The following is a 12,750-nucleotide window of genomic DNA, read 5'->3' on the forward strand; positions in this document are numbered from 1 at the left end:
TTGCCTGTTACTCTGTGAGGCTGATTTGATTTTTCAGTGACTGATTCAAGTTTGAGCGAGAATAATGCATCATTGTTTGGAGGTAAATGGCTTCTTTGAAGGAGGCAGCGCAAGGATTTAGTCATTTAGGAAGAAAAACAGAAACAGTTGTGTGCGTGTACAGTGTGTGTGTGTGTGTGTGTGTGTGTGTGTGTGTGTGTGCGTCTGGAGATACTGAAATAACCTTGGGAGTGGAGATAAGAACCCACAGGGCCACTTTTGTTGTCACTAACAAAATGTGACATTTGGATATTAGAGCTGTTTCAAGTCGGCGTGCATGCGAAATTTGTATTTGAACAACTGGCTCTTTCCATCTCGTGCCTCGTGATCAAGCGGGAACAGGTTTGGCCTGGTGCTTATAGTGAACGTATCCATAAATTATCATCAGAGAGCTTGCTGCTGTTATTGTACGGCTTCGCCCTCTACGCATTGAGTTTCAGCTCATGTTCCACTCCTCTCTCCCCTCATATCTCAGCTGCGACTTTGTCATGCAGCCAAGCACGTAATATGCTCTGAGCTCTGTATCATGTCCAATTATAATTAGCTTTGTCAGGCCTGAGCCCTACAACCCTCATGCAGATAATATGATAATATGTCTTCATAACCAAGTGACCTTACATGTGCAATATTTCTCTCCTCCTTAAGATTGCGTGTCAATAAAGTAATGGAGTCTGGGAGGCAGTGGCAGGGGAAGATTTAGATGATTGGGCTCTCAGGTGCAGTGATGTATAACCGTTATTATTCTACCTGTCGGAGTTGTATACACAGCTGAGTGCAGCATGGTGGTGGCCGGGGAAGAGAGCCGGGCTTTCAAGGGAGGCCTTTGTTAATAAGCCTTTAATCCTTCGTTAAACCCGCCACTGAGGGATACTTTCTCATTTTCACTTGGTGCGCAGAGATTTTTGAGTTGAAATAGAGAGTGCTGTTATGAGAGCGCCCCCGTGTCAAAGATGTGACATTAATAATGCTAATCCCATTGATTATTTTGGATGTCAGCGAGGGGGCACGGGTGACATCTGGTGCAGAAAAGTGACCTTTTTAGTCAATCAATTAGTCAATTGACTGAAAAAGAATTGACTGGACATCGTTTGATTATCTTATTTTGGGGTTGATTGTTTAAACATCTGTTCCATGAGCTGCTTTTTGGTACACTGTTGCCCATAAAGTTGGAATCAAATATATATTTTTTTTACCTCTTCTCATGAAATGATTGGCTATAATGTGATTTATTCTTTATTGATCAATCTCTTCCAAACATATCACTGTGAAAATTAAACCACAATTAACTCATATAATAAGAATAAAAAGAGGAATGTGTCTGAAAACAAAATTATTCCAACTTTATGGGCAACAGTTTATTTAACAGGGACTTTTGTTATACTTTTTGTTCTACATTTTTGATCTTCATTGAATTATTCAAGTCTAATAAAGCCAAGTAATCAGCTGTATATGTTAAAAAAAATATTATATTTGGGGATTTATACAGATTTATTTCAACAAATCAGAAACAAGGCCAATATATTACAGTACAGGCGAAAATCATTTTTGGAGTTTTTAATGTCATTCTGGTGAGCGCGCCTTTGTCATGAATAATTTGTTTTGAAGGTTTGCCTCAGCTCATGGGCATAGATGTGTTCAGTCATGCAGATGCGTTGCTTTTCGGGTAGTAGCAGAGGTCAGCTAAAACACCAAACACATTGACATCTATGTAATAGCTCTGAGATTCCCATGCGCCGTTACACCTCGCCCCGGTGTTCCCACCACCCTGTGGTTGATAGAAACAACTGGACAAGAGAAGCTCTTTTAGAGAGAAAGACGGCAGTGAATTCCTGACAGGCTGAGGTTTCACTAACACTGACGCAACGTAATGAGGGAGCCAGAGGTGAGGCCTATCTCAGCACGTCTGCGTGGATTTCCCTGAGTGATTGATGTGTTCCAGTCAAATGAAACAGTGGGCTGAGTGATATGACACTTGTCTCGCTGTGACACACGTGTTCACAGCTAACGGTTATTGGTGTTGATGGGCCCCACTCCACTCAGCCAGCCAGGCACAGTTATTTTGATCCCTTGTTCTTTTATTTCTGTCCCCCCTCTCCCCTGTTTTCTGTCTCCTTGCCACATCAAATCAGAATTTAGAGATGGAGGCAGGACCCCTCAGGTACTAGCTTATTAAGCATCAGGAGCTGAGACAAGATGAAAGTAATAACGGGGACCAGACAGTCAGGTGGGCACCTAACATCTCAGGTGGGAAGTGACATTTGGGATTTCACTGGTGGAAGAAACTCAAAATACATGAAGTGCCTCCCATGTCAAACAGACAATAGTTGTTTTTTAAAACAATTGGTTGTGATATATTTGGTCATAGACGATTTACAGGCTGTATTTACATTGCAGTTCTCCTTTTTTCCAATATTCATTGATTTTTTTTTTTTTACAAAGATGAAAACAAAATAAATAGTGACAAAGGTTTCATCTTCAGTTTGATTATTTAGCCTTAACAACCAGAAGCTATCACATACTGTATGAAACAAAAACAAAAACACATGCTAATATCACAATAAATAGGCCAGAGATAGCAAATATTTGGCATATTTAGCCATGCTAATTGGTTGATTAATGGGCCACCACTTTGATCCGAATTGAAACATCTTGACAACTGTTTTGATGGATCGCCATGTAATTTGTGCTCTTCCTCTAGTACTGCAACATGTGTGGTTCAGAGTGAAATGTCATGGCAACTATTGAATGAACTGCCTTGATATTCAATGCACACATTCACGTCCCTGTCTGGGTTAACATCAATAACTGTGATGATCCCTTCACTTTCAATCTAGTGCCATTCCCAGGTTGATTTGTTAGGGTTGATGTGCTCAATTCATTGTGTAAAGACTTGCAAAATAATGACACTCCCATCAGCCTCAGCTTTAGTTGCTGTACAGTGTTAATTAGCAAAATATTAGCACGCTAATTAAATCAAGATGTCGACTATATTAAACATTTAACATTTTAAAAGTGTGTTTGTTATTTTGCATTGTCATTGTGAGGATGTTAGCATGCTAATATTAGCCTTTAGCTCATAGCACTACTGTGCGTTAGAACAGTATTATAGAGCAGCTAGCATGGATGTGGCCTCTAGTCTTAGATTAGATTTCTTAGAGTCTTAGATTTTCTGAATGACTTGAAATTATGAGTTTATAAAGGAAGTTGATTAACTGACGAATCACTTCAGCACCTCTGTGACTGACACTTGATAATCAGTTTTACACAAAATGTCACTCAATCTTTAATAATGGCCTCCATTGCCTCAACAAGTTAAACATCCAGTGAACATTACCATCCAATAGAGCTTTATCAGTTAATTGATTTATTGTATAATTGTGTGTAAGAAGTGGTGTGGAAACAAGTATGAAGGTATCTCTCCAGGCTGTTATCTTGCTGTCTGCACTCAAAACCTTTCCCACGTCAGATGCCCTTTCTTTCATTTCAGCAACCCATGAATCAAGCACTGATACACACTCATGGTCTAATTACTAATAATTGGATTAAAGTGATTCCAGATTGATCAGTGACTGTTCTTCAGTGAGAGCTGCTGTTTAAAATCCCTGAAATCTTTTTTCTTTCTTTTCTTTCCTTTTTTTTTTTAAATGCCTGGGCTGGTAGATGTGGGCGACAGTTCCAATGGTCACAAGATGGTCGCCATCAAACACTATCCCCTTCTGGTCTCGGTGACAGCTCTCATTATTGGAGGCCACCGAATAGTTACCAACTGATAAAAGCATATCACACTGCGGAGGAAATTGAATTCTGGAGGACATAAATTCTGACTGGGAGAGATCATAGTCAGAAGCTAATTTAAGGAAGATTAAATTAATTTCAATGACATCCATTCTATCTTGACGAAGTCGGTACATAACATAATGTAGCTCTGTTGCCTTGAGATAAGAGGATAGTCATTTTAGACTGGGCACAGCAGTAGCTGAGGATCAAGCCCTAATCCCATTGCTGCAACCTTTTTTTTTTTTTTTTTTTTTTTACAGAATATCATGGAGGATACAGAGTGTCTGACAACCATTATTCAGTAAGGGGATTTTGAAAGTCTTTCAGTTTAGTGTGATAATTTAATTGACTGCTGACCCAAAGCCTCAGGACACAACTTGCTTTCATACTGAGCCAGCTCAGTTTTTTATGTTCACAGTCGTATTCCTTATTTTATGTTTAGTCTCACATCAAAACTCAATGGCAATTTATTATTTTTCCAACAGAAAAAATGAAGTCATGATATCTTGCTAGCTGATGTCTAAACTTTCCTTTGGCCTGTACATAATTCCTCTCCTCTTTGTGGTGGAAAATGGGTTGTGTCACACAGCCCAGGCCTCTGTTTTTCTGTTTCAGAAAAATTCAAGACAGATTGGCTTCCACTGCAGCGCTTGAGGAAATCTGTGAAGATAAACAATGATTGTGATCAATTTGTTTGCATACAAAAACCTCAATATAAAAGCAGGACTGCACGACACATCATTGTAACTGGATTTCTATCACATCCATAATATCCACCACCACATCACAGACTTGTCTTAATCAGCCACAACTCTGGACTTTGTTGTAGTCAGAGATTGATTCACCCCCATTGTGTTGAGCTGGTGATGTTTAACCCATGATTGATTGGAGTTTATTAGAAATAGAGTTAACAATGTCATTATAACTGCAACAATACAAGACAAATATCACAAATTACACTTGTCTTTTTCCATTACTAACCTTATCCAGACATCTAGAGGGAGCCATACATAAAGAACAGAGCACTAATGTCCCTGTCTCACATTGCTTTTCTATAAAGTTTCTATGGCTTACATGTTACCAAACATTTGCTGCGAGCCATACTTGCCACTTTGTCTCCATGTACAAACTACTGCACTAATAGCTAATTGCTAACTTCTGGTACTGGGCTTTTCTTTTGCTGCTAATGGACTCTAAATGGACCTAAGAGCTGTGAGGCTGTACAGTATTTCAGCTCTTTTCAACTCAATAGAAAAGCTGGGTTAGAAATGACTGATGATTCTCTATGGACTCATCCCTGGGAGCGACTCCTTTCACAATACATGTAATAATTTGATGAATGTTAACATATGTAGTGATTAAAGTATACTGTGATGCTGTATGGGAAATGTACATACAGAAATGTCTTTATTACAAATCTTCCAATCAAAACCACATGTAATCTTTCCCATTCTGAGAATTAATCATTTTCACAACATAAAATCTATATTGTATGTTACTGTTAGTCGCATGCCTTCATGCTTCGACTGCGTGAGTCCTTGTGGTCGAGCTGTCTCAATGGCTAATGAATTACAGATGAACATTGATGTAAATTAATCTCCCAGAAGTCCCTAGGTAATATGGCAACCATTTAAAACTTTAATCAATAACCCTGAAGTTAAAAGTGTGCAGGCGCAGCACTTGTTTGGTCACAATAAAGCGAAAGCAGAGCACAGCCTCCTCTAAACTATGGTGACAAGCACAGTCACGCTAAATCACTGAAAGTGAAAAATAAATGTCTGCATAACTTTATCAGCTGTGCTTCCATGTTTCCTGTGGGAGCGGGATGTCAGCAAAAACAATAGTGGGGATGAATGATTTATCATCTAAACTAATTCTCCAGTCCTCTCATATTGGTTGTTTTCAGTAATCTATGATGAAATACGTACTGCACATAAATATTTAGGCCAAAGTAGCATCCAGTAAGTATCCTAGGCCTTAGGAACATCTACATATCTGTCATATCTATCATTTTAACCTGCCTTGACATGTTTGACCGTATGTAAACACTGCTCATCTTCAGTGACACTGAATGCACAACAGTTATGTAACAGTGAAATTTACACTGCATTTCAGTTCAACACAACTGTGGAGTTCTCATAATTCAGACAGTATTAATGGAGAAATACATTTTTTAAAGATAAAAAATATATCATAACATAGATATTTTCAAAAACTGGCTGACTATTGACTTTTAACTAATTGGCAAAATATCCTAAACAAATTGTATCAGCAAGTCTATTTTAACCATTTTTGGATTTTCCATTAATCTCAGTGACAGAGTCCATAGCGGTAGCTGATAGCTAGCTTCAGTGCTAAGTGTCAGATCTGTGGTGGTTTGACACAATAATGACTGTGAAAAGCTAAAAGCTCATTGCTGTGTGAAAACGTTCATTAAATTCAGTGTGAATTCTTGGCTCTGACACATTGTCTTTGTTGTTTCCTCCACAAGGTAATGGATAATACATCTCCTGTCATACACAACCTGTGCGTGACTTTCTTTGCGTCATATTTCATAATCAAAGTGTTTTTATTTGTTCTTATGTATAAATATACAGCATGTGTACATTCATATATATGAATGTCAGACAAGTGTGATCCTTTCTTTCTTCTTGACACAATAGCACTTTATTACCCTCCTCCTCATCTTCCTTGTTCTCCTGCATTTGGCCCTGATCCTTCTCTCCGCCTCAGACAGATGATGTGTAGATGCAAGCTTTGCGCTTCCCTCATCTGTCTCTTCCTCCCACTATCCCTTTCCTGCGCTCCATCTTTCAGAACTGTAACCTACGGTCGCCAGCTGTGCAGGGAGCCCCAGAGTGTATTTACGGCGAGCTGCACTTTATCACACACAGCTGCAGAGCTGCCAACATTACTCTGAGCATATTCGGGCCTCTCTGCCTCTGGTCATGTTTTTTTTTTTTTTTTTTTGTGGCAGTGAGATCTTGCACCGCTGCTGCATGCTTCTTTCCCCCCAGCTGCTGCCCTGCTGGAGAAGGTGGGGTGAACTGTTAATGGCCTGTAGAGTACAAACAGCGGTGCCCGCTCTTGCCACTGGGCAGGCTTACAGCACACCTTCCAGGAAAAGCACAAAACTAAAACAAACGCCACCATTCAGAGTTTTAAATAACTCTTGTCACGCAGGCTAACAGTACTCTTTCTGTCCTCCAACTTTTTTTTTGCAAATGCAATCCTGTATCAATTGTTGGTGCTTCTCTCTGCTGGCCTCTTGTTGATATTTTGATACAGTATTAAAAATATCTCCCCCGTGTTTGCCCCGGTAACAGCAGAAATCTGTCCTGAGACTGCAGGGGGCCTGGTGATGAGCTGCCTCCTTCCCTGCCGACCTCTTGTCCCCGGGCGGACAGAGTGGAATACACCCCTCCACCCCCTCCCTCTCTCTTATAGGGTCCCAAGTGTCCTTACAGCCTATCAGGATGGAGAGATCTCCACCCCCTCCCCCCCCTCTTAGCATATCAGGGGCCGTACATCTTCCAGTGGCGCAGAGCTTTATGCAAGGTGACAGCTCCTCACACTTCAGTGTTCGGATCACCTCAAGTAGCTCAGATATCGGAAAAAATGAGCACACTTCCCACCGCGGTGACCAAATGTAGATTGACTGAGGGTATCCGCGGGCCGCCGCGCCCCTATCCTCCTGTCCTGACAGAACAGGCCTGCTGGTAACTCTCTACACAAGAGAGAGCAGAGTCTGGAGACACATCAGAGGGGAGAGCTGGCTGCAGACAGAAGAGAACGGGGGGCTGGTGGTGGAGGGGAGTGAACACTTTGAAGCCATTGGAGGTGATGTCAAGTTTGCTTAGACTCAAGGATGGTGTTTGAATATGCTGGCCACTAATACGGCACCAGTATCTCTGTCCTCATCTCTGTTTTCTGTCACTATGTACAATCCGGGCTCGTCTCCTCGCCTCCTGACAATGTCCTTTCACATCATGTTATTGCACACTCTGAGCTGCAGTCAGCAAGCCGTCACTCAGCTTCTTTGTTTGAAAGTCAGGCGCTTCTTTTTTTTCTTTTTTTTTTGTGCCGTTAATGCGCTCGCTGCCTGTATTAAAGTGACGGGAATACGCTGTCTGCTTTCCCATCAGGAAATCGTTGGCGGTGGAACCACCTCAGCTCACTCACCACCCGCCTTATTTATCCCAGGATGCAGCTACGCTCTCCACAATCTGACAAGTGGCATTTTGTGTGCAGAGGTTTAAGACAAGGACCTAACCTGAGGTCTCTTTATGAAAATCCAGGCTTCTTTCCAAATGTATACATCAGCACCATACAGCCATACAGTATAATTTTCCTGTCGGGGGCAAAAATGCATTCATCCACCAATTTTTTTCCCCCTGAGCATGTAAATATATTTCATTCCCTTTGGTTTTGTTGGTTTTGGTGTGTTTGTGTAAGGTCAACTCACCCTGAAACCTTGCTGGAGAGAAGCCTAAAAATAACAAAGCATGTTAGATTCCTCTAATTACAAAGTTGATGTCGAAGTCATGGCTCAGCAGCATGCTAGTGAGCGCTCAGTCTGTCTGTCTAGACACATATTTTGAAGCCCAGACTCAAAGGTTTTCATATCCTGTATTATTTTTTTTCCTTGCAGTTTAACAGAAAGATGAATTTATTTTTTTTTAAAAAGAGATTTTTCCATCCAAACAAGTCTGGTTTTTGCTCATAAGGAGCTCCATCATCTACTATGTCGAAACTAAAACAGGACAAAAAGCCGCGGTTTAGCAGAAAAGGTCAGACCATTTTTGAGTTTATTCAGTTGCTTGTTCACAGGGGATAAAATCAGCCATCACTTTATGGCCACAGAGCAATCAGACACAGCCCTCCAGTGTCTTCATCTGACTCTTCTGCCCCTGTCAAGTCCTCCTTCAATCTGGAAGTCTGAGCAGTCGCGTGGAGGTTGACATGATTGCCTTTAAGCAGCCCCTCTTAGCCAGTGACACACAGCTGCAGCCAGGCACCTCTTCTGACAGTAAGAGCACCATGATGGATTGCCTTGCCAAAACTGCTGATCAAAGGGGGTCGAAGTTCAGATGTGTGTCTGGCTGCACTAGGCATGTGCAATCACCAGAGATGGCTTTTCTTGTCCATACATCTAAAATTCAGGTGGAGTATTTTTTTTTCCCAGTGACAACTGACTTAGCTTAGTAATTATTATGTGAATTATTGGGAATTTATCAAATATATATGTATGAAAAAGCGTTTGTGTAAAGAACATTTGAATTTATCGATCTGACGGATTCAGCTGAGCTTGAAGATCAATGTACAAGCCGTCCTTCTTATCGATATTGCAGCAAATACAGCTCACCCTTTGACCAGTGTTCATGCACACATTAATACTCATAAAGTGCCATCTTTCGGGCCGTAGAAGCAGCGTGCTGAAAAGAGCAGACGTTTAAAAGTTTCTGACATGTGTCGCGCTACCATTGAGACACTGCCACTGATGTAGGTGGAGCTGACAGCATCCCAGCCAGTGAGGATGGCTCTGGGACATACCAAGTTTGGTATGTGTCAGCTCGCATTGTTGTCAGGATATATCCTAAGTGAAGTCAGAATATGTAAACAGCCTCATTAAAAAGGGAATACATATGAAACATTTTGGGTGGAGTGACGGGAAAATGTTCTTTCAAGTTTGCCCTCGAAATTACAACACAACAGATACAGTACCATAAAGATTTGAACATATTCTCCTCTACAGTATGCAGTGGATAATATTTACTCTTAGTATATTTGATTGACAGACTGAATTGCTGTCTTGGTTTGTGGGAAATCAAAAGTGAATCAAAAGTCTTAATTCTAAATGGTCACATGAAACATAGTGAAAAGCCTGGAGTTTGCACTGGGCCATTCATACAGAAATATCTGTGTTACAAACAAAAAGATCAATCCCTTCTTACCTCTAGTCTGCACGGTCGACCAGTCTTTGCCTGAAGTAGGTGTGAATGTAATATCATCAATTTTGGAAAAGAGACACAGCCCCCCCCCCCCCTCAAACTGATGTCGCCACTGATGTATTAGTGGGTGGAGTCGCTCAATCTTCCAACAAACACTTGTGATGAAGCCAACTGGTGCTGATTTAAGTGTGTTTGATTGCTCAGTGGAATAATACACATAGCAACCTAACAAGAATGATTTCACAATTTGGGGATTGGAGTTCTCTCAGACTCTCTCTCAACTTCGTTCAGGAGGAAAAGACACAGAGTGAAACATCCCTATGTGAGGATCCTCGCCGGAGAGGGAGAGACGTTTGCGGTTGAGGTAGCCTTGGAGTCTTATTTCTGGGCCAGATTCACATTAGTGACATTTATCATGGAGAGGGAAGATGGTATAATTAGCTTGTCAGTCTACTTTAGGCTGAGCTAGTGCTCTTTGTGAAGAAGAATGGACTGCGAGCCCAAGGAGCTGACAGCCAGTCGATAATGTGGCAATTAATGTCATAAATAATTCCAAAGCCAATTATATTAAAATGGACCTCACACTCTAAAACAGCACTTTATTTCCTATCATTTTATGATGTGTTCGATATCAAACAGCAGGAGCAGATTTTCCTCTTTATTTCTACATATGGCCGGCATATGGTGAAGCCATAATGTGAGGCATAAAAATCAGAAGGGCCATGCAGTAGATTTATTTCTTGATTTAGTTTGCCTTTGACTTACGAATGTCTTCCTTATTGCTGAAGCATCACCCGCGGTAAAAAGCAAATACAAAGTGTAAAACCACTTTTAATCAAAATTATATTGCCTTCATGTTGCTAGCTGTATAAAATGGCTACAGCTCATAAAGAATGTGAGTAATTTAATGGCAGTAGTGGTTAAATATATCAAATGCTCCTTCTGGCCTTGGGAGGGTCAAGCCCTGTGTGATATATAGAGAAGACTGTGATGGCTGAAGGTCGTGTCAGCTTCTTCTGCATAATGCATGAATCCTGTAACTCTCTCCGACTCCAATCTTCTGAACCTGAACCTTGGGATGAAAATTTTACTAAGTAAATCAGCGAGCATGCTGGCATTTCTATTAACCTCCAGTGTGGTGCTGACAGAAACGTGAATCACAGTAAATAATATCTTGCAAATTGTAAATCATGTTTACAACTCGGGCTGAGAAGTGATGTTATGGGATAGTGCCATCTGTTTGCTGTTTGTTGCTGCTAATTTCCCCACACGGAGGCAAAAGAGAAGGTGATTTGAATGTGCCAAATTATAATTTCAAATCAGGAAAGATCACATCGCTGGTGCTGAAACAAATGAAAGCATTTATATCTTAGAACAAGCCCATGAAAATTCAAAAGCATTCACACTTGACACCTACGGATGGTTATTTTTGAATTAAAGTCAATATACTCTATGATAATACAGGTTAGATGTAGCTTTTGATGAGTGGTATTTCCCACTTCAAACATGAAAATAGCCAGGAGCTTTGATTTATGCATGCATGGAGTAAAACAAAAGAAAAGGAAATGTTGACCTTTACAGGGAACATAAAGGGTCAGTGCGGCAACTGTGCCTCACAGGCAAATTGCCTCCCAGTGCTGGTGATCTATCCTTACAACAGGGATGGAATTCTTATCTTTTGCCATTTGTTTTTTTTTTGTTTGTTTTTTTTGGTTGTTGTTTCTCTTGTAGAAATTTGCAGAGGCACGATGTTTCTTCTCTGCATATACAGGTCACCTCGCAGCAACTGTAAGAAAGTAGTGAACAAATGGAGCTGCGGTGCTGGTAATATCAACGGCCAAGTTTTTACTCTATTTAAATCGGATTCACAGAAGTATTCAAGTGGCAGACGCTGCGTGCAAACCTAGCAGCTCTCCTGCCCTCCTTTATTTCTGTATCAAAGGGTAAACTAATGCAAAATGTATATGGCCCTTGGCACAAAAGATGGTGGTGCGGCTCGCTACAGGAAGATCCGTGGTGCTAAAAGCTTGAAACATCTGTGTAAACACATGGCCTTTTTCCAACCATGTAGACAATGTTCTCATAGCCTTAAGATAGATGTCCAAGGCAATATACCTCGCCCTGGGGCTTTGAACATCTGAAAAACCAGGAGCTTCAAGCTATATCCAGTTTTAATATTCTGACTTCATGGTATAGAATTATAGGAGGATTTAACCCATGGCTTTTATTTGACTCCCGTTGTTCTAAGCTTTGGATCAGCTGCACAGGCACAGACTGGAAATGTGTTTTTATAATGATGCAGTGATGTTTTATACAGTAGCAGTTGTTGTTTTTTTGTTTTTGAAATGTGAGATTTTATAAAATAAGGGTTTGAAAGCTGCACAGACAGACCAAAAAAAAGAGAGGACCCTCTGCCTTTGTTGTTGTTCTTTAATTCTGTTAATAGCCCAGGGTAAAGATTTATCTGCTCTTGTCAATTTACCTCAGCCTCAATATAAAGCACCAAGGTCACTTTTTCCTTGCCTGGCCCACAGGATTAAATTGTCATGTCCCTCTAATAGGCAGCACAGGGAATCATTAGTCCAGCTCAGCTGCCTGACTGATAGGCATTTCAGTCCAATCATGGGAGTGTGCCGCCACAGGCCAGCCAGTATTGACACTGTGTCAGGACTGAGAGGGGACGCCTTAATCAGCCAGGACACTCTCAACATTGATTTGACAAGCTGCCGTAATGACCCCCTTGTTTTGGTAAAGGATCACTGTTTATCCAGGCTGGCATTGATGCACTTGGAGTGCTGCATTGTCATGGAAACTATTATCACCAGCCAAGTCTGTTGCAGCTGGGTAAGAGTTGTCTTTAATAGAGGAGGAGGAGGAGGAGGAGGGGTGGGTGTGCGTGCGTGTACTTAAACAACCTGGTCAAATTTTACGTACCTAATTTCTTTTTCAGTTTTCAACAAGTTAACTATTCCATAAATTTAAA

This window comes from Trachurus japonicus, chromosome 19 (assembly GCF_045865225.1).
Source record: "Trachurus japonicus isolate A0001 chromosome 19, Traja_1.0".
Classification (NCBI taxonomy): domain Eukaryota; kingdom Metazoa; phylum Chordata; class Actinopteri; order Carangiformes; family Carangidae; genus Trachurus; species Trachurus japonicus.